Source organism: Orcinus orca, chromosome 17 (genome assembly GCF_937001465.1).
Source record: "Orcinus orca chromosome 17, mOrcOrc1.1, whole genome shotgun sequence".
NCBI classification, from domain to species: Eukaryota; Metazoa; Chordata; class Mammalia; order Artiodactyla; family Delphinidae; genus Orcinus; species Orcinus orca.
This window is the reverse complement of record NC_064575.1, coordinates 82,275,737-82,299,172: the sequence shown is the minus strand read 5'-3', so window position 1 is coordinate 82,299,172 and position 23,436 is coordinate 82,275,737.

The window sequence follows — 23,436 nt, the reverse complement described above, 5'->3', positions numbered from 1 at the left end:
TACTGTCTCCATGTTTTTGTCTTTACCACACGTCATATAGTTGGAGTCATGCAGCACGTACCCTTTTCAAATTGGCTTCTCTCACCTATTAATTATGCATTTACGTTACGTCTATGTCTTTTCATGGCTTGATAGCTCATTTCTTTTAGCACCGAATAATATTCCATTAAATTGGTGTTTCTTAAACAATGATTTTAGATAGATCTACTGCCATAGTGTTAAAGAAATATTGAATAATGCATGAGTAAGTTATTTATATTTTTTAAGTTGTGTTTTTAAATATTTCTGATTACAGCAAGGTAGAATCTTCAGCAAATAAGACTACTACTGGCTTCCATTTTCCCAAAAGGAAGTAAAGTTTCATTTTAACATAATATGTGTGTAAGCAAAAACAATGAGTTCATGAAAATTAACAGTATAAATATCTTAAAGAGTAGAAGTCCACATGCATTTAATAACACTAGAGGTTCATATGATTGCAGAAAAATTATAAAGGTCATCTCACAATAATTGTTTAGGCAACTGTGTAGCAAGAATGACTTTTAAAACCCAATTTTGATTTTGCCACACTCTTCTTAAAGCCTTTCATTGCAACCCCGTCCTAGAATGCCTTTCAGGGACTTCTATTTCTTTCATCTTTTTCACTAAATCCACGGGTATGTTCTACCTGTAAAGCACGTCTGAGATCTCTCTGATTCTCTCAGTTTCTACAACCAGCCTAACACAAGTCGCCGTCATCTTCTACCTAAATACTAGCAAGAGTCTTCTAAACCCACTATCTTCCTTTGCTCTTCTCACACCTCCTCCCCAATCCAAGTAGCCAGAGTGCTGTTTCAAAATTCTAAGTTGGATCAGCTCATCTAAATGATAAGGTGATGGTTAACTTGTGACCATGTGGAGATCTTTCAGCTCTACTGAAAATCCTCCAATTACTGAGAAGATCGCAACTGAACTAAGAGTCAAGGGGGGAAAAAGTCTCTCAATTTGGGTTTCTCTGATGTTTCTTCTGGATTAAATTGAGGTTATGTATATCTGGCAAGAACAACACAGAAGTGATGTCTTCTTCTCAGTGTGTCCCCCAGTTATAACATTTCCACAGGTGGAGAGATTTAAAATCCATCACAGGCTGCAAAATGGAAAAGCATGATGCTAATTGCTGTCCCACATCAGTCCAATCTGTTACAATTCCAATGTGACAAGAGCTCACATTACTTACACATATTATCATAGGGCTGCCCTGCCTGAGGCTGTGAGGTTGCAAAACAATTTTCCAACATTTGTAAGTAAGACATTTCTCTCCTGTCTGGTACCAGAACCTTTTGTGCCCTTCATGAAGACACCAAATCCTGAGCATTAACATTTCTGAGTCCTATGCAGTCTCTGAAAAGAGACAGAATGATAGGATCTTAAAGGACTATAGCCATTAGTTAATTCTCTTTCTCCGTTCTCATTTGAAAGAGAAGAATCCTACAAAAATATTATATTTGGTTTGTATAATATTCTTTTAATTAGGCTTTGCAACACCATCCTATTCATTCATGCTAGTATTAGTTTGGGGATGGAATGATCTATGAATTGTTTCACTCGTTCAACTAGTATTCATTAAGACAAGTCCTGTGTTAGGAATTAGAGGGATGAGTAAAATTGGTTCCTCCCTATTAATTCTTTATCAAGATGTCCATGGACTCTCATTTTTATATCTAAAGACTATACTCAGTGTTTAACCATTAATGCCAGGCCTGTCTGGTAAGAGGTGTGACAAAAGATACCCTAGGCAAGTGCCCACTGCATTCCCGCTATAGTGCCTCTTTTGTTTTAAATCCTTTTTCACATCCTTGCCAAGGCGAGCCCATCTGGATTATGTAGAAACCTCACGAGCCCTTATTTTCTTCTCTCTTCTAATGCCTGGAGGAAAGCCAGCCGTACCTTGCCTTCTCCATGCCATCTTTTCCCTGGACTCATAAGTCTTGTACATGAATAAGGGAATCATTCAGCTGAAGGACCCTCAGGTTCTTCTTGGCTTCCAAGCTAGAAATGGAAGGAAAGACATGAACAATGTGAAGGAAGAACCCTTCTTTTGTGTCTTCTATCAACACTTCATCTCCTGCTTTGCTTACACTCTCTTAACCCTTGGTTTCATGTTCCCATGTGAGGAATTCTCTTCCCAGAAGAAAGAGAGGCATGGAACATGGGAAGGGGAATCTCATTACCCTTTGCAATGACACTGAAACTTGCATTTTCATGAGGGATCTTATAATGTGGTTGGGGAGAAAGGCACATAAATAAAATAATTAAAAACAGAATGAAATAAATGCTTTAGAGTATTTATTTTATGGAATTAAATGTCAGAATTTTATGAAAGCGGATGTTATTAAAGATCTGAGGGAGAAAATATTAATCCAGTCCGGGGGTATTGTGAAAGGTTCATGTAGCTGGGCTTCTTTTTTTTTTTTTTTTTTGCGGTACGCGGGCCTCTCACTGTTGTGGCCTCTCCGTTGCGGAGCAACAGGCTCCGGATGCGCAGGTTCAGCGGCCATGGCTCACGGGCCCAGCCGCTCTGCGGCATGTGGGATCCTCCCGGACCAGGGCATGAACCCGCGTCCCCTGCATCGGCAGGCGGACTCTCAACCACTGCGCCACCAGGGAAGCCCGTGAGCTGGGCTTTTAAGGAAGAGTAGCCATACAAAAGACAAAAACAATCAAGGAACGTGGTTTCCTGGGTAAAGAGAAAATCACGGCCATAACTTATGAAGCATCTTATTTATTGAAACAAAGGGAAACTGTAAGGACTGTCTCCTAAGTGAAGGCCAGGAATCACCCTTTATTTCTGTGGAAATCTTTAGAGTTTACAAAGCATTTGACTTAATCTTCTCAAGAGCCTTGAGAGAGGTCTCGAATCCATGCTTTAGAACCATTTCATTGATGCAAAGATGGAGAGTGAGTGAGGTTTAAGCTGACCCCTTGCCTTCGGCTTCCAGATGGTTTGGGCCAATGGAAGGCACCAGTAGGAGACAGGGTGGGGGAAAAAAAGGGAGATCAGCATAGTTATTCAACGCCCCCCTCGACCTTGCCTCATCCACTCTTAGCTGTGTTTCCTGGGAACTGTCCTCCTTTCCCTCGGCTTCAGGTACTGCTCTCTTCCCCCTATCTCATTTGTCATAGCTCTCTCCAGTCTGGTATTTACTCTCTTCCCTCGCCAACACCTTGGGGGTGTTAAATCTAAGATCTCATCTTCACTGCCCCCTTTACCTGTTTATCTCTGCTCACACCTTTACACAAGGTCCTTTATTGAAATCTCACCCATAGCCCCTTTTGGGGTACCAAATGCTTCTTGCTGGGACACTGACAGATTCTGAGCCTAAATTAGATATTTTATGGATGTGAAATCAAGGGCTGAGATGTTTCAGAGTCTTGTTAGTCTGAGAAAAATGAGGGACAAGTTCATCAAAATCACTGCCTTTTGAACTGTGTACTTTCAGTCAGTCAGATCTCTTCCTGGTGATGTATCCATATTTTCTTATTGAACTCTTTCAGCAAGCCTGCGGTTTTATCTCTGATTATGCCCACCTTAGATATGAGGATAAAGAGGTTAACCTGCCCAAATATCTGTTGCTATTTAACATAAAATGGACAACAAATCAACTAACGTGACCCGGAGCAGAGCAGGGACTCGTCAAAGCCAGAGTTCTTTCCAGTTAGTCCATTGTTTCCCATGTGGGATGACCCTTTAACCCAGGGAACAAACCAGGAGGAAGAAAACGTCCTTGCCGCTTCTCCTTTCGGTGGCCTTGGTGTTCATCCTTCGCCAGTAAAGTAGCCTAAGGACAGTAGTTGGGTGTTCGGTAGATGAAGACATATTGAAGCTTTTATTGACGACATCTTCAAAACCATATTTGGGTAAGATTTCTTGCCTATCAGTATGTAAACGTTTACAGTTATTATGGAAGCTTCTGATTTTCTCAGGGCTTTTCAGGAACCTGTGACTGAGAGGAGGAAGGGGAGCTGGAGGCTCCAGCCTGGTTTCGGGGTATTTTTCCTTCGTCAGGGGAGACATAGCTGTGCGTTAAGTGGAAACAGAACAGCCATACACCTGCAACACCAAGTGATACGCCAGACTCTGGTGGGTGTACACAGTTCTTCCCTGAGATTCGGAATCCAAGGCAGCCTGAAACCATACGCTGGGGCTCTTCCCATAACCACACACAGATGTAATCAAATTGACCTGTCTCCATAGTGAAAAGTGGTCACAAATGGAAAAGTACACCATCAGGTTAAGGCATGCAGTAAGCATGTGTTTAACCTGACGCTGCCCCTCTGGCCTTCGAGGCCCGTGTAAATACAGAAAGGAGGCGGTCTGGAGAGAGGAAGTTGAAGGTTGACATTTCAATGTTATCTCGTTCTTCTTAGGGGAGAGGATAGACACTCCGCTTTTATTCTCCACTGAAATGGCTCATGTTCAGATCATCAGTCACGTCACTACTTGCAAAATCAATGATCAGTTCTCTGTTTTCCTGCTTCTAGGCCTCTCAGCAGTGTTTGTGGAGCTGATCACTTTCTCCTCTTTGAAACTCTATTTTATTATTTTATTTTACTCTGTACTTGCCTGGTTTTGTTCCAACCTCTTGGCAATTCCTTGGTATCTTATCCTGGATCTTCTTCTTTCCCCAAAGACCTAAACACTACGATATCTCTGTGCTGTGCTGTCCACTTTTTTTTTTTTCACTTTTTACTACATTGTCTCTCTAGGTGATTCTATACATTTCCTTGGTTTAAAATACTATAAATAGTTTTAAGACTCAAATCTGTATCCCCGTCTCAGAATTCTCCCTTGAGATCCAGAGGCATATACCCAAATGTCTTCTCCAAACCTCTGCTTGGATTAATAACAAGAACATCAAAAAATTTTTTAATTGAGGTATGTTGACTTACAATATTATATTAAGAACCTCAAACTTAATATGTTAAATTAAAACACTGATTCTATTCTCTGCATAAAATCTACTCCCTACAGCTTTTCTCATCTCAATAAATGTCACCATCAGGCGTGCAGTTTCCTCATATTCAATTAATCGTTAAGTCTCCAAAATATATTCCAACTCTCATCAGTTGACACCATTTCTGCTACTAAAAACTAAGTCCCAGCACATTCATGTCTTAGCTGTGAGAATACAACAGCCTCCAAACTCCTCTCTCTACTCCATGCTTGTCTTCTGCACAGGTGGCCTGAGGGACTTTTCAAGATGATAGAGCACATGATAGCACTTGCCTAAAATGGCTTAAAAAGTCCTCCATAATCTAGCTTCTGCCTAATCCTCTACCTCAGCCCTTTCTATACTTTCCTTAAACATCACCAGCCTTCATCCTGTATCTCAGATAACGTAAAACTTCCTACCTAAAGACTGTTGAACTTGTTCTTCTTTTTTCTCATGGTAATTTTTTTATATTAGCATGGACCTCTCCTTCTCATTATTGAAATCAGACACCTCCTCAGAAGATCTTTTCCAGCTGTAGTAGAACAGTAACCCCTTCCTCCAATGATTTATGTATTAGTGCCTTAAATCCCTTCCTTCCCTTCCTCCATCTTTCCTTCCTTTTTATCCTACTTTCTTTCCTCCCTTCCCACTGAAGCTCCAGAGGAGTAGAAGCGTTGAGCGTCTCTTTGGCTGCTGTGTCAGTCCAGGGCACCCACAAAGCCAACGCCAGGGCTTTGTATCTAGATCTTATTAGGGGAGATACTGTGTAAGGAAGTAGGGAGACAGCTAGAGAGACCAGGAGACTCCCAGATGGTGATAGAAGCCTGACTCCCAGTGAAGAAGGAAGAGAGAGGGTCGGGTAGAAGCATCCTAGACATCCGTGTCATCTAGAGAAGGGTTAGCAAAGCCATCACGCACTTGAGCCAAGGTCGGCTGACAAAGGGTTCCCAGAAAGGAGTCTGCCTTCCCACGCACACTCCACGCATCACAGGTGGGGTGCAGTCATGGGAAGTGTGGTCTGACAGCAAACACAGTGACTGGTTTCCAAGCACAGCAGCAGGGACCCTCCATCAATCATGTCCCCTGGAAATCGGCCAGGTGCATTCTCTGGAGGTCAACATAACTGCCTTTTACTCGAGATTAAAGCCAACTTTTGACATCCAGCTGGTGCTCAATAAATGGTCTTATTTTTTCTCCTAAGAGAATGGGTTAGGAGAATACAACTCAGTGATAAGCAAGAACAAGCACATCGCCATCTAATGATAGAAATTGGCGCATAAAGCATTGCATTTAGAAAGAAGAAAAGTTTAACTCCTCGTAGGGAGGGCGCTGAAAATGATCAGTAACAACCTACAGGACCCAAAACACATCAAAAAGAGTATACATAGGACTTTCATGGGGAGTTTTGCTTTGGTTGGAGGAGATTCCGTTGGACAAGAATGGAGTAAGCTACGTCTTAACAATATCTTTATTATCCTTAGGCATATGCTAGTCTGAGGAGCATATGTCTATGTATTTTTAAATGTACCAAATTGTTAAAAAGGGACACCTGATACATATTGCACATGTGAGGATACATAATTTCATATATAGGAATAAGCCAGTTTTCCAATAGTTTTCAGATACTTTTAAGGAAACATGGTAGATAAGATTCCATCAAGCATGTTAAGTATATTTGTCCCCATGAATTAGAAGTTGAAATCACATATCCAAAAAATTCAAAAGGCCTCAGGAGTAATAAAAGCCCCAAATCAGTACCTTCTGGATAGCTAAAACGAACAGCGATAAGCTCAAAATTGTAATAGAACCAAGGAAGACTTATAATCACGTTTTAAATAGAATTTCATTTTTCAGGAGCATAATATAAGGTAATGAATAGCACGCACAGCAAAGAGGTAAAAAAAATGCAACCATTAGTCTATTCACAGTACAGTATCTTACTGGTAACTTTGTTTTTCCCTAAGATGACCAGGTGTATTTTTAGAACCAGTTTGCTAAGATAGTACTTTCTATTTCTGAGCTAAGTTTCCAGAGGCTCCCTCTCTCCCTGGAGCCTTTTACTCAAAAGGGTGCTGCCCGCCTGTGGAGATTACCAGGACTGTCTCAACTCTGCACAAATCTCTACTGAGGGGCAGTGAGCTGCTTCTTCACTATGCTTGTCATCGCTGCAAATTACAGTCACCCAGGAGTGCACCTGACTATATTTGCCCCGTAATAAATACCACTTAACCCCATCTTCCCTTCTTTGTGATATCTGTTAAGTGATTTAGTAGGGAAAACATGAGACTTATTTTTGTCTTCCAACTGAAGGAATTACACAGCCCTGGGGAATGATGGGCCACATGGATTAATATGCCCTGGGCTCTCAGTCTGTTTACATCATGGAGCAGACTAAAACTAACTCAGATGGAAACAGTCTTAAAAATCAATCATTCCCAAGGGTTGAAAAACCTGAAGCTTAATAATTGCTTACACCATTATTCACAGAATATACAAAAGTATGCTTCTGCATAAATCAGTTTGTTTGTAGGTGCCAGTTGTTGGAAAGGAAGAGGCAGATATATTTTAAGAAACGACAGTTCCATTGCTTAAATGAATAAAGAACAGGAATTTGCAGAGTATTAGAAGAGAGGGAGGTGCAGTGTGAAGGCGTTCATTCATTCAATAGCCCATTCTTCCTACTAAGTCCTGGGCACAAAGCACCCACAGGGAAAGATGGCCAAGTGCCTCAGCAAACACTCTTGGACTTCAGTGGCCACATTCCAGAACACACAGTCAACAAAGGATGAAAAGGAAGCCCTTGCATTGCAGTGACTCCTGCATTAATAAGTTACAATTGTGGGAAGGCTTATGCTGCTTGTAGGTACATCAAAGAATTATCTCGTTTGTTTTTGCCAGTGGCTCATTCTTGATTACTTAGGAAAATCACTTCTGTTATCACTAGTACTAATAAGAATAATGCACATAGATTCCTTTGATGCCGACCTGGCATCCACACCCTGAGTTCACATCCAGTTTCTCATCTGAGTTCCACAACAGCTCCACGGGGTGCCCCAGCCACATCACCGTCCTCCTAGATCTTGTGTCTGCCTACAGCTTTTCATTCCAGGAGCCAGCCCCTCTCTGTCCAAGGCTTTCTCTCCAGCTGTCAGTCCTGGTTTTGGTTGCTTGTGGGTGGAGAGGAAGGGCCAGAAGTTCTGGGCAGTTAACATCTCTCAGAGCAGCCCTCAATCAACGACAGCTGGGATTTGCCATGGTTTACACAGGATCTTCCAGGATGGCACTCAACCAGAGACGGGTCCTATCTGGATTGTCCTGGGTTACCTGGCTTTGCTTTGAGAAAGATTTTCTAGTTTACCACCACCTGATGGGATTTTCATGGGACAGAGGGAGGTACAAAGTGCAATAAAATTGGCCATTTATCTTTTTTGATATTTATTTGGGGAGAATGCTGTCCCTAAAAGGTGTTCATCTTAGTCCCTTGTCATTTCCAATCAATTTATGATGCAGGGGGCGAGGTGCGGACTGTTAAATCAATGCCAATTATGACTGAGTGCCTACGTGGAGGTTCAATTGTCCAGAATGCTGTACTGTCCTCAACTTACAGCCTTGCTGCTAGAGAAAATCTGAAATTCTCTTTCAACGCCATCACCCTTAGTTATAATCTTTCAGAGGCCTTAGAGATAATAGCACCCATGTCTTTCACACTAAATTGTTGAGTACGAGACAATTCCGCTGGTTTTCACAGGTCCCAGAAAAATAAGCGCCTGGCAACACACTCTCAAGTATCCCTGCTACAAAGAGAGCTTGTTTAGAGAAAGGATGCACCACGCATGCTGGGGCAGAAGTCATAGTGAGCTGGCTGAAGGGGGGAAGAAAGAGGAAATGCCCTCGGGCTCCACCCCCGCCCCCAATACACAGGTACTTGGGCACAGTGATGGAAAAGAAGGTGTGCCCAGATTTTTCATAAAAAACTATTTTGGATAGGTGCCCCTGAATTTTTATGGGAGTAAGAACATTTTTTGTTTTGTTTGCATTTTTTTTTCAACTTGTTTTCCTAGAGATTCAGCACTAACTTAGAAAAAGATGCCTTAGGGAAAAGTTTTACTTTCTCTGGAAGATGGTCTCTTGTGCCTAAAATGCCCTGTCTTCCCCCAACTTCCTCCCCTCCCCCGAGCCTCACTGGGTCAATTCCTACTTTTCCTTTAAGGGAAAACGTCATCATTATCCCAACCACATAACCACCCCTCCCTCCCCAGGAAGTCCTGCCATCTTGATAAACCCCTTCACAGCATTGCTGAGCCTCATGTTTTCTTGCTCGTAAGATCCTCACCCCAACCTCTTACCAAAGGTTTAGGAAAAGGAGATAATTTCTTTATGGGAGACACAGTAAGAAATAGGCTTATTCTTCCAAGAAGGGAGGGTACAAGAGAAAAGCGGGGATGGGTGAGCAGAAAAAAGAGATGGAGGGAGAATAAACTAGCGTTGGTTGTCTCTGAGGCAAATCAAAGATCCCGGGTGGAGGAACTACAAGGGGAATGGTGGTGAGAAAGGAGTTAAGAATTCAAGAATATCTTCAAATTAATATAAATTGTGCCTTCGTTATCCTGTTTCCTTACTTGTGCGTTTGTCGGATTATTTGTTTTATGGTTCATGATGGGCCCTCCCCATTTTTCACCACATTCCACAACAGACAGGAAGTCTGTGCTGTGTTTTCTTGGGAGAAACCCAGTGGAGGGCTGGGTTTGGTCCTCTGTCTTTGTGGTGAGGGACAGAGATAGCGGAAGTAAACACATGATCCCGGAGGACAGGAGGGGGAACCATGGGGTTGTCATCCTTGAGCACATCCAACAATTTTAGGGAGGACTTTGAAGGCTGGGAGACAGAGAAGGAAGAAATGTTACTCACAGGTCAATGGCTTTTCAAATCGCAGCTGATAATTTAGGTTCTACAAGCAATGGTGTAAAACTTGAACCTGGCTTTGAAGCTAGTCAGACGGATACTTTATATCCTTCAAGATGTTCCTCTTACTAAATGTGTGACTGAATATATTGCACATGCATCTCAGGCTCTGTGTGCTCATCTACACGTGGGCATTTAAAATCTCACTCTCAGAGCCATTATCATGAATTGAGAAATATATGTGGCTAAAAAATAATTGTCTGTCAGTGATATTTTTTTATTTGTCCAAGATGTGAAAGAAAGAACACAATTGTTTAGAGAACTAGGAATCTGTTTCCACATCCCAATACTCTATTGTTTTAAAAGTTACCCTTGAAGGGCAATTTTAATTGCATGAATCATTTTCATAGTATACCCAGCCCAACATGGGGAGCCAAAGTTCTGATATAATAAGGAGTTCTGATATCATAAGGGGTTCTTAATATCATAAGGGATTTGAATTGACTCTGAAATAAAGTGGGGGGACTTCCCTGATGGCTCAGTAGTTAAGAATCTGCCTGCCAATGCAGTGGACATGGGTTCGAGCCCTGGTCCGGGAAGATCCTACATGCCACGGAGCAACTAAACCCGTGCCCCACAACTACTGAGCCTGCACTCTAGGGCCCGCGAGCCACAACTACTGAGCCCGTGCTCCACAACAAGAGAAGTCACCACAATGAGAAGCCCGCGCACCGCAACGAAGAGTAGCCCCCGCTCGCCGCAACTAGAGAAAGCCCGCGTGCAGCAACAAAGACCCAACACGGCCAAAAATAAATAAATAAATTAAAAAATAAAATAAAGTGGGGAAAAGTATACTGTCTGAGACACTGAAAAGAAGAAAAGGAGGTGGAGGTGTACTTAAGAAAGGAGCCCTGAGAAAGATGGAAGTTAAATTTTCTGTAAATTTTCATGCCCAAAGCTTGTATTTTTCAAATTCTCTATGATTTGTCGTACATGGTGCCTGGCACGACTCATCCTCTTGTTTTATTAAAAAGCAGAGGGTTTTGTTTTTTAATATTTCTGTTGAGTTGTGGATCATGTTTTAGTTTTCTGAAGAAGTTGAAAGCCTCGAAGTTCAAAGTTCTGCCCATTTAACTCTGTGGGGATAAAAAACACTGCTAAGGCTGAACTGTGTGCCTGTCCCCGCCCACATCCTGCCTCCAAAGTTCGTACGCTGAGGTCCTAACCTCAGTACCTCACAGGGTGACTGTATCTGGAGACAGGGTCTTGACAGAAATCATTAAATTAAGATGAGGTCTTTAGGGAAACTGGGATGCAGACACAGAGATAAGGTGGTGGGAAGACATGGGGGCAGGTGGCCATCTACAAACTAAGGAGAGAGGCCTGGAACACATCCTTCCCTCACAACCCTGCCAACACCTTGATCTCAGACTTCTAGCCGCCAGAGCTGTGAGAAAATAAACTTCTCTTGTTCAAGCCAACCAGTCTGTGGTACTTTTATGCCATCCCTATCAAACTAATACAACCATGAAGTAACACAAATAGAACCTTTCCTGCCCTTTTTCAACTCCACCAAAAATTGTGTAGAGATAATAACGCACAGACAACTTGTCCTCTTTCAGTCTTGACTTCCCCATTTGTAAACTGAGTCAGTTGCACTAAATGAGTTCCCTGGTATTCTCAAAATTTCATTATATGACACTATTTGTTAACCGGCAAATTTATTAAATTTGAACATGCAAATCTGTGCAGTAAACCTGACCCTTAAATGGTAAACTTTTTGAATTGCTTCATTGTCTCCTAAAGAAGCATCTGCCTATGTGCAACACATATAAATATGGAACTTACATAGATTCAAGAGGTATCGTCAACATGAGAGCAAACGTTTTGGGGTCCTCCTTCCCCAGAAAACCCTGATCCCTCCTCTTACGAGCTGTGTGATTTGGTTAGGCGACTTAATATTGCTGATTGTGTTTCTTCAACTGTAAAGTGGCAACAATGAAATCCACCACTCCCAACTGCTGTGAGGGTCTAAGGAAATACTTTATATGAGTATCTAACATGATGCCTGCCCCTGACAGGACTTAAATGGGCTCTAGGTGTCCTCACTGTCATTTGCAACAGCACCATCTGTCTTGGAAGGGTGTCTAGGGCGGAGTCATTCTTGGCATGTATTTGTCAGGGCTTGGAGTTCATTCAATCTTTAAGCTCATATTACTATGAATTTACTATATTATAACACAAATACTGAATATCTCAAATGACTTATTCATAGCACTTCCTCCAAAGAATTTAGAAAGACCAGAGGTTTCTAGAATCAACGTTACAGTACAAGGAAAGGAAGAGATTTGCTTAATAATCTGACTCTAAAACAACCACTTGAGTGAACTCACTTCATTCACCAGCTTTGAAATTCTTTGATTCCACAGGCAGTAAACATCTTGTGGTAGACTGTTTTGTGATTTTAAATAAATATATTATAGCACAGAAAGATATTACTTGTTAACACTGTAGAATGCTTACCTATGAACCAGAGATTCAATTCATAAATTTTCAGCCCTAAAATTAAAGATATCTCTTGAATGGATAAGAAGAGAGGAGAGAATTTAAATAGAATCTCTAATCCACGTGCTGAGTCATTAATTCTAATAGAAGATGCCTCTTTTGATTAGACAAGTCATTCTTAGACAACCCAGGCAGTGTCACCTAAAAGCTTTTATGATCCATCTGTGGAGAACTAGCATGTATTATGTTTTGCATGTTTCTTTGGGACTTGCAGTGACAGAGTTTAAACTAATAGCATGCTTTGATAGATGCATTTGCCATATTGGTTGTACAGCTGTTGATTTCATCTGTTTGATTATTTTCTCCAATCACATATCAATTTTTTCCTTCATCTTTTATAAGCTATGCTCAAATATTATACCGAGTTTTTGGTTTAGAAAATGCATAAATACTCAAGAATCTTATAACAGCAATAAGTACAAAGTGAAAACAAGAAGTGAGAGTTGGGATAACACATGAATCATTCCTGTTTATATGGATGTGATGAGGAGATTCACATATGAATTGGGCTCTGACAGGTGGTAAAGCATCATCAAAGTTTTAAAGAAAACACTTGGTATATATATAGGGCCACTTATTTTAAAGACAACAGAAATAGGAAATATATGTGATAATAATCTAATTAAGGAAAAACAGTCCTTGGGGCTTTGAGGATCACAGAGAGAAAGAGCTCACCGTTCCTATATCCCAGGGGCTCACAATTCTGGGCATCAGTCCACCCGTGTGGTAAGTGCTCACTCTGTCATGAGCAACTTACACCATTATATTTATTGGGCATTTCCTATATGTCAAGTGTTATAAATGAAGTCTTTTGTTTAGTCCTTATTTTTTTAACTGGCACTCTGAAACTTTATCTGCCAGACCTCTTTTTAAAAAAACTTTTTATTTCAGACCAATTTTAGATTTACAAATAATTGTGGAGCATACAAAAAGCTCTTATATATTCTGCACACAGTTCCCTCTATTACTAACATCTTACATTAGAATGGTACATCTGTTGCAATTCATAAAAATATATGGGAACGTTATTATTATCCAAAGTTCATCATTTTCTTTTCTTTTTTTTTTTCAGATTTCTTTAGTTTTTACCTAATGTCCATTTTCTGCTCCAGGATCCCATCCAGGATATTAAATTACATTTAGCCACCATGTCTTCTTAGGCTCCTCTTGACTATAACTATTTCTCAGACTTTCCTTTTTTGCTGACCTTGACAGTTTTGAGGACTACTGGTCAACTACTTTGTAGATTGTCCCTTAATTGGGATTAGTCTGAGGCTTTTCTCATAATTAGTTACGGGTTTGGGGGAGGAAGACCACAGAGGCAAAACGTCATTTTCATCATATTAAGTTAATGGTACATTTTCTCACCATGGCTGTCACTGTTGACATTGACCTTGATCCCTTGGCTGAGGTATTTTTCATCAGGTTTCTCCACTATGAAGTCACTCTTTTCTTCCTCTTTCATACTGTACTCTTTGGGAAGAGCTCACTGTGCACAGCCCACATTTTAGGAGTCAGGGGTTATGCTCTACCTCCTGAGAGTAATGTATCTGCATATATTATTTGAACTTCTTCTGCCTGGGAGATTTGTCTCTTCTCCTCCGTTCATTTATTTATTGAATCACTTATTTATATTAGTATGGACTCAGGCATATTGGTTTTATACTCTTGAGTTAATAGTACTTTTCTTTTGGTGCTGAAATTGTTAGATTTCTAACGTTGGGAGCTTTTTCATTCAGTTTCTGTGTCCCTTTCACAGGAATTAGCATATACATCAGTGTGTTAATTTTTTTAGCACTTACTTCCTGGCAAGATAAGATGCACGCCCCCAAGTATTTTTGTCCTTTTTCTATAGACATAAAAATTGAGGTCAAGAGAGATTTAGTGATATGACAAAATATCCCAGTTAGTGAATAATGTTTCAAACCCATGCCTGTTTGGCTCTGGAATCCCCATGTTTTAACATTATAATATCCTACCTGTGAAAGCCCATGGGATAAGTAGTTGACCTAAAAACACCTTAAAAGAATTAAACAAAATTTTTGATTCCTGGGAGTTTATGATGTGTTTGGCTCTATATTTTTGCTTTTGTTTTGCTTTTTAAAAATTTGTTACTTTCTCCGTATAATATTTTTAAGTTGATATGTTGTATTTTCCTTTTTGTTCAGTTCAAGAAATTTTTTTTCTTTTCTTTTCTTTTTTTTTGGCCACGCAACATGCGGGATCTTAGTTCCCCAACCAGGGATCGAACCTGCGCCCCCTACAGTAGAAGTGCAGAGCTTAACCACTGGACCACCAAAGAAGTCCCCGCTCTGTATTTTAGAACGCAACAAAATGTAAGGTACCATGTTCCTTGATGGTAGTTTATTCATTCGGCAAATATGCATTCAGCACCTACCCCTGTTCACATGCTCTGTTAGAAGCTAAGGGTCTAAGGGTAAGTGGAGACAGTCAAGGAGCCTGCTCTCCTGAGAGCTCAAAGACTAAGGGTGTGTGACATTAACTGGGCAATCACACTAAGACTTTATGATTACAAATGCATCTTAGCTCTTCAGGAGATCAGAAGTCTGAAATCAACTTCACTGGAATAAAACCACAGTTGCAGCAGGTCACAATTCCTTTGGGAGGCTCTCAGGGATTATTCATCTCCTTGCCTTTTCTAATTTCCAGAGCCACCCGGGTGCCTCCTTCCCTCATCTTCTCTTTCTACCCTTGACCTCCGTGCCACCTTCTTACAAGGATCATCATTACACCAGCCCCACCAGGATAATCTCCCCATCTTAATATCCCCAACACATCTACAAGTCGCTTTCGCCGTGTCAAGTAGCATCCGTAGTTTGTGAACATTAGAATGTGGACATCTTTTGTGGGCCACTGTTTAGCCTACACTGTCTTCTGCAAGGTCATGTTCAAGTGTTTATGCCTGTTCTTAGAAGGTTCTAGATCAGTGGCTCTCGATCAGAGTGGTGTTGCTCCCACAAGGGACATCAGTAAAATCTGGATACGTCTTAGTTGTCACAACTAGGGGTGCTACTAGAATTCAGTGGGCAAAGAGCAGGAATGCTGCTAAACACCCTACAATGCACAGGACAGCCCAGCACAGCAAAGAATTGTCAAGCCCCAAAGCTAAATAGTTCGAAGGAAGAGAAACACTCCTTTAGATAAACAGGTAGTGGCAGGAAAAGAGATTCATATAAAGCTATAATTGTTATGATGGTAATATGTATAATTTACAGAGGGAGAACATTCTTTGATTGCCCTGAGTAATGATATGTGAGATGAGATATAAAGGATGTATAGGTTCTTAATAAAACCACCTGTGGGAGAATATTACAAAGAAGCGAGAGTGGGTATAAATTTGTCATAGGATAGCATGGTGTGTCCTGTGACTCTCCAAGAGCTTGAGTATTGCGGGGGTTGTAAACTAAGTGATGGGTGACAAGTGTTTTGGGAGATGTAGTTTTAGATGAAGTGTTTGCTGGACCACGGACACTGTGGTGGGGCAGTGGAAACCTCTGAGAGTTTAATAATAACAAGGATTTTAAGGTTGAACTTAGAGCAATGCTTACAGTTATTTCTCCTTTCTTAAGGAAAAAACATATCAAACATTCTGGGTGTATCAACAAATTATTTTTATAGATGAGTACTGGATCTTGGAATTTTCCAAGATCGCCTAGAGACTATCTAAGCTAACTCCCTCCCCATGTTACATTTTATGATTGTCTGACATATTTCAGAAAATAAAACTACTCCCCATTCTTATGTCAGTTGTTCATACAACACACTCGTGAGCTCTGCAGAGGTGAGGTTATTTTCACCACTTCACAGGCAGAAAACAAAAACACAGATGTAGGGCTTCTGCGACTTATTGCAATTTGTTATGTCATCAACCTCTCAGTTGCTACTGAGGCACCACCTTCACCCAGTGGTTATGAGTCATTCGCAGCACAGTAGGAATGAGTTTCGGAAATCTTACTGAAAACAGCTCACAGTGAGGGATGCAGAAAGATACAAGACGCTGGAGTCCATGGAGGGCCCTGTCTTCACATTTCCGTGTGGTTATTTATTTTCCTGTAGTGTTGAGCCAGCAATATCTAATCTCTTCTACAAATAAGTTTCTTAAGACAATATGGTCTTTACTTCCTCCACCCAATATTTTTCATTGTGCAGATTCAATGAAATATGGTAAAGCTATTTATTTATGCAGATCTGATTGAGTGCTGTAATGTGTCAAGCAGCACTTTTCACACTGGGAATTTAAAAATCAACAGACACTCGTGTAGGCCTTTGAGAGGTCACCATTGACTCTGGGAGACGTGAAAGCAGATAATTTATAGACTACTGTCCATCGTGGTGACTGTGAAGATGTCATGCCAGGCGTGGTTGGGACACACAGGAGGCCACACACACAACCAGCAGGTCTTCCTGGGCTGAGTCCTCAAGGTGTGAAAACATGCTTCACAGAGGACAGTGAGTTAGTACTAACGAGGAAGTGAGAAACAGCTTCTTTGTGGGGAAAGTGTGTAGATACCGTACTAGTCTGCTAGGGCCGCCACAACAGAATACCACAGACCGGGGGACTGAAACAGCAGAAAGTTCATTTTCTCATAATTCTGGAGGCTGGAAGTCCAAAATCAAAGTGCTAGAGAATTTGGCTTTTGATGTGAAGTCTCTTCCTGCCTCGCAGATGGTTACCTTCTTGCTTCGCCCTTGCCTGTCCTTTCTTCTGTGCACACGTGGACAGAGAGAGAGTTCTCTAGTGTCTATCCCCCTTTTTATAAGGACACCGATCTTACTGGATTAAAGTCCTACCCTTATGACCTCATGTAAACTTAATTACCTCCCTGAAGGCCCTATCTCCCCATTGTCGTCACATCGGGGGTTAGGTTTCCACATGTGAAATTGGTGGGGGGGACACAATTCCGTTCATAACAGACACTTAGGTTTAGAAAATAGAACAAAATTTGGGGGCCTGAATAACCAGAGGTCTCAGCTATTTTAGAGTTTTGCCAAGAAGCACAGAAGAGTTGAGTAAAAGTGAGTTGTCACCCATTGGATGTTCAGTGGGTTGGCTGGAAAATTTCTGGAGGAGCTGTGCCCACAGCCTCCAAGCAGGGCACAGAGCCCAAGGATTCTGTTGTAGTTCATCAAGATTCCAAAATGAAACAGGAGCCCAAATTAGGAAGCTCCTACATCCTGCAGGGCAACAGATGATGCCTAAGGCACAGCACACATAAAACAAACTCCGGGAGAGAAAAAAAAAATGAGTACCAACATCATTTTAATTACCCTTCCTTACACTTAATGCTATAAATTCCTCCTGCTGTGATGGTGCCGGCAATGGGCTCTAAGACTTCTGTCCTCCGAGGAAAGCAAGCTGAATATGGCTTTGATTTTTTAGAACAAAGACTGTGTCTCGGAGGTGGCATAACTGTCCTTGAATTGAGTCAATTTTTTACTTTCAGGCAAAAACTTAAAAAAAAAATCCGATCAGGTAACAGCCTCTTCAAAAAGCTTTAATAATAGTACATGCCTGATGAGGTGCAGTAAGTGGTGGGATGGAAACAGTCAAAATAGCATTGGAAATAGAAATATTAAATAAAAGTTCAGCAACCTCCTCTGACTGTGATTCTCTGGGATATGCTGTAGCTAGAGCCTCAATCCCTTCATCTGTGAAATGGGAATAGCAGTGCTATTCAAATAAATCTGTGCTGACAATTCTACGGGATTGTGCTGTAGGGGAGAAAATTTGCCACCCCCCATGTCTTTTTGACATTCAGATTATTTTGAGCTGAACACAAAAGACTCAGGAAGAAGCTTTGATCTTCCCCTTAACTGCCTAAAAGAATTTGGATAGAGGGTCTGTCTGTTCAGGAATAGAGCTATCACTAAGATATCTGCAAGGGATATGGGCTAAGTGTGGTGGGAGAACTAGTCAGGGCCTAGAGATCAGAGTCCACTCTGGGTTCCCCTGTCTCTGCATCACCCAACATTTGCTTCTCTATCTCCATGTGAGTTGCCTGATTCGCCATCAAAGTCCCAAACCACTAGGCCCACTACCCCCAACAGTCTCTTTTGTTTTTAGTTGAGGATGGTCTTTAACATGAGGGTTTCAGCCTTTTCAGTGAGTTACTCAGTTTTCCTGGATGTCTCCCAAGTGTACCTGTTATTAAACTTGTGTTTGATTTTCTCCTGTTAATCTGTCTCATGTCAATTTAATTCTCAGACCAGCCAGAAGGACCTAGAAGGGCAGAGAAAATTTTCTTCCTCCAGGACAGTGTACACCAAGTACTTAGCAAAGCTCCAGTCACTCCTAAAGCAAGGACTTTAAACTGTCCTTCCGAGAGAAACACCACTGTCTTTGAACTTGGCCAAGCTGAAGAGGAATGAGGATTCTGAGCCTCAGGTCAGAGCTCTCTGCTGGGAGAAGTACAGGCTTGGAATCAGACACAGATTTAAATCCTTAGTCCTTTCTTACTGGTGATGTGATTTGGCATTTTTACTAATCTCGCTAAGCTTTAACCTAACATGAAGTTTCTTTACATGAGAATACAAATACAAATACAAATACGCTCTTCTCTGGCTAATATGAGAATTAGCGGCTATATATATACTTATATGTATATGTATATATATATATCTGAGTAACTTCAAGAAATGGTAGTTTCTTTGTTCTCTTTTATGTGTGGCTTAGCCAAGGCATAGGAGATACCAAAACTCTGGGATCTCTATTCATTCCAGCTCTTGGTATACTTTGTACTAGGGCCAGGAACTAGAATGAACTTGAACTTGAACCTATAGGTGAGGCCCCATTGATATGTACAATTAGGGAACCTAAGAAAGTTCAGTGTGGAATTCAGGCAGACAATTGCATTTTCTCCATGAATATAGATTTGCATTCCTTGGGAGACTGCTTACACGTGTTATGTTTCACGCATCCATGGACGGGCAGCCAAAATACACGTTTCAAGCTCAAGAACAGGCCTTTGGCCAACATGGCACAGACTGCAAGGGATGCAGGGTAACCTGCGTCGAGTGCCTGTCAGCTCTGACATACTGTCTGATTGTGAAAGGCATTTAGTTCCAATCTACACCAATCCAGCTGTAATTAAAGCCCAGCACAGTTTATAAGAGGAATCATTTCATTCGTTTGACCACTGAGATACAAGAAAAAGATTTACAGAGATTGTTTGAGAGAACTTAAACTCTAAAGAAATACTTGCATTATATTTTGTAACAGAAAACCAGCATGGTGGTTTTTTCCCTATATTGTTATTATTACTATCTAAAAAGATACAGATAGATAGATCAATCTCCATGGACTTAAATGTATTGATTGAATTTACAAGCCATCTAAATCCCTCTGAATCTTATTGGGAAAGTAGGAATAACCTGTAAGGATAAGGAGACATCAGGTTGATACAAGGGCAAAGGGTTCATCTAGGTCAACTCCAAGTCTCTTCATATGCTCCCTCAGGTGGGCCTTCTTGGGGGAATCTGCTGAAAACAACCTTAAACATCCAAAAGTATGAGTGAACCTGTGGTGACTTTCAAATATAATAAAATAGAGAATAGAAAGAGGGAAGGAAGAGGGGAGACAGAAACAGAGAGGTTTCACCGAATTCCACTGTGCAATAGATTTTCAAATATCAATGTTTCTCCCCAAATAGAATCTCTTCCAAGTTCCAGAATTGATGTTAATTAGAAAAGAGAACAGAGACGTGGCTATGAGGCTTACGGAGCTTGGAAAAAAAAATTTTTAAAAAGCAAAACAAACTAACCAAAAAACCTACCATGGAGACTAAGACATGAAGGAAGAAAAACATAGGTCAGAGAGAGGGAGACAGGCAGAACTTCAGTTCCAGAGACTGAACCATGTGGAATGGAGAGAAAGGGAGAGACACATCAAATTCTGGAGTGTTAGGTATGGCTAGGGCTGGAGACCAAGGAGTTGAGCAGAGAGGGACCTTCTGGCAATCTTGCTGTTATGACCAGTCCACCAGGTGCTGAGTCTTGGAGAGTGGCTATTTTAAAATCTCATCTCACATTTACTCCCTTTTATCAGGAAAGTGTTAGAAGCCCAAGCGGGATGGTTCTAACAATGTAGAATGTCTGCAGAGCCTGAGTCACTGGGAAAGCAGCTGAACGAAACCAAGTTAGGGTTTGTCTCCAGTTACGTCTGATTCCTCATCATTTTTTCTATCAGATCATGCACTATCATCCCCCTGTACCTTTTCACTTGCTGTTATTTCAACCTGGAAGGCTTTTTCTCCCCTTCCTAGGATAAGACTTACGTCTTTCACTTTCATCTCTAATATTAATTCCTCTTCTCTAGTCTTTTTTGAGCTTCCCCTGCACAGTTACAGATGGAATGAACACCCCTCTGCTCCTGGCCTCCTTGGCACTTTGTACCTTCCATGGCTGCTGAACTTGGCTTGTTATACCCTAGCTACTTGTTGGCTTGAGTTTTCTGAACCAGTCCTTGAGCTGACCAAAGGCATCTAGCACAACTGCAAATATATAACAAGAAATCAAGAGAGATTTGCTTTTTAAAAATTGCCTTTTAGGAAAATCTGGCATCTAGAGCTTGAAATTGTTTGGAAGTTCAAAACTTTAGTAGCATAGCAGCATCTCTCAGCAGGAGGCAGGGTCTTAGCTGTTGCTTGTCATGAGGAACAGATATATTATTTAATGAGTTTACTGCTTTTCTATGTATAGGAAGATGCAAGAATTTGGGTTCATCAAATTTTCTCCTGAAAATATCTATCTGAAGGCCCGTTCTGTCCGCTTTCCCAGAGCACAGAGCATCTAATTCTTGATCCCTGCCCTGAACTCCTTTCAGGCTATGCCAAAGGTCATGGCTGGAGCGGCTAATGACTTAGTTTTTGTAGAACCAGACGGCGAGCTAAGCCACATTCTTTAGTTGGGTGACTTGTTTCCTTTCCCTTTTTGCCAGAGAGACTCTAAAAAGAATTCAGCATGAACAGAGTTAACAGGCTCCTGATTATAAAGCTCTAGGAACCCATCTGGGTGGTGGAATGCTGATTACAGACCATGAGAGAGGCTGGGGGTTGAATCAGATGTTTTGCCCCATTTTCTCAAACTTGTCAATGAGAATGGAATCTAGCATTTTGCAGTAATTAGATCCTCTTTATTGAAAAGAGAGTAAAAGAGAAAGGGAGGCAGGGAGGGTGGGAGAAAGAGAGAGAGAGAGACACAGACAGAGAGAGACGGAGAGAGTCAGTTAGAAATTAGCAGCTCCTCTTTCTTGCAAATAGCAGTAGCTTTTAGCTTTCTTTGTGGAATAATCATTGGAGTGTCCAGCTAGGTGAGTACAGGGAACTACCCTTTTATTCTTACCTGGAGGGAAATTGGATTTTCTATACAAGCATATTTGCAGGCTTAAAAAAAGAAAAAAGAAAAGAAACTCCAAAATACAGCTCACTGTCCATAGGAGAGAGAAGACCGGGGCCCTTGAAATCAATTTCACTGTATGGACTTGGGCGTCTCCTCCCTTTCTGGGCTTTAGTCTTAGTCTTTGAAGTTCCTGCTATTCATTGTGTCACACTGAGTTCCTTGATAGGCCACACCCTGACCTTTTAGGTGTTTGGGTTCAATTTTCTGGGCCAGAGTGAGGATTCCAGGTCATGACTGGAATCATGGCTTCTGCCAGAGAACAGGGTGCTAGAAGTGAACTGAATCAGAAGATGCATTGACCTGGAGAGGCATAAAGCCACTGAACTAAAAATGGAAGTGTGTATCATGTTGACTAAGGGAAAGCTGAAGTCGGACCTAAAGGAGATCCCTTCCTGGAACTTCTAGAGCGAAGTGTGGGGCACAAGAGGTGATGAAAAGTCAGGGTCTCTTCAGGTGGAAGAGGGCTGCATTCCCAGCTCACCGAAGGCTGGACCACAGCCCTCTGGGGTAGCCTACCCAGCAACTTAGACAGATGTTACATATGCCCAGAACTCTACAAGTTGTACTAGAAAAGTCCTGAGCTGGGAATCTAGAGCCCATTGCTGAAGCCCTGTCCTGGCATGTCCACACCACTGAGACATCAACACAAATATCTCTGCCCGTGGAGCCCGAACATTAATTCAGGGTGAATGATTATGTGCACATTCAACAATTACTTTGACAATACATCATGTGCTTTTTATTCTGAAAACAAAATAGGCTATGGATATGTGGATGTGAAGGTCAGACAACAGGCTGTCAGTTTGTGTTTGTGTGTAAGAGCATGTATGCTTGAGTGCATACACCTTCTAATGCTTTCAACGTGTGAGCTCTCAATGTTTGATGCACTAATTTACATCTTGATTGGAAGCTAAAGTGGGCTACTTAAAAAAATAGCATGGAACAAAGCATGCATTTGTCTTTTAAGCCTTCATTAATCATTTCTCATGGCTTTCTAAGAGATGTCAGCTAGGCATTGAATAAAAGATTTATTGTAACATGGATCAGTTAATTGGGCTTTTTCCTTAACTAACCATATATAGTCATGCTTGGGAGTTGAATCATTACACAAACACACACACACACACATGCACACACACATAGCTACATCCACATGTTAGCCTATCTTAATGTAAATATAAGTATATACATATACTTATGTCTATCAACTATTCATTGAGCAGTTGTCATGCGTGAGGCATTGTGCTACTTTAATTACAGAAACTGACAGATTATAAATGGTAAATTCTAAACACGAAGGAATGTAAATCTAATATCCATACCAATGATTTAAGTGTTTTATGACACACATATTAAAACATTCTCTGACATAACGAAGCCAGAGATAAGAAACATTCCCAAACCAAGTGTGAACAATCTGGGGGTCATCTGCATTTTATAAAATTAAAGCCACTCAGATTCTTTCTTGTTGCGTTTCGCTGTCTACCGTGGGTAGATGCTCTCATGAGGCTCACAGTCTACTGAGAAAATTTTAAGCCTTAGTACTAACCTCATCTACGCATTATAATTTATAACATAG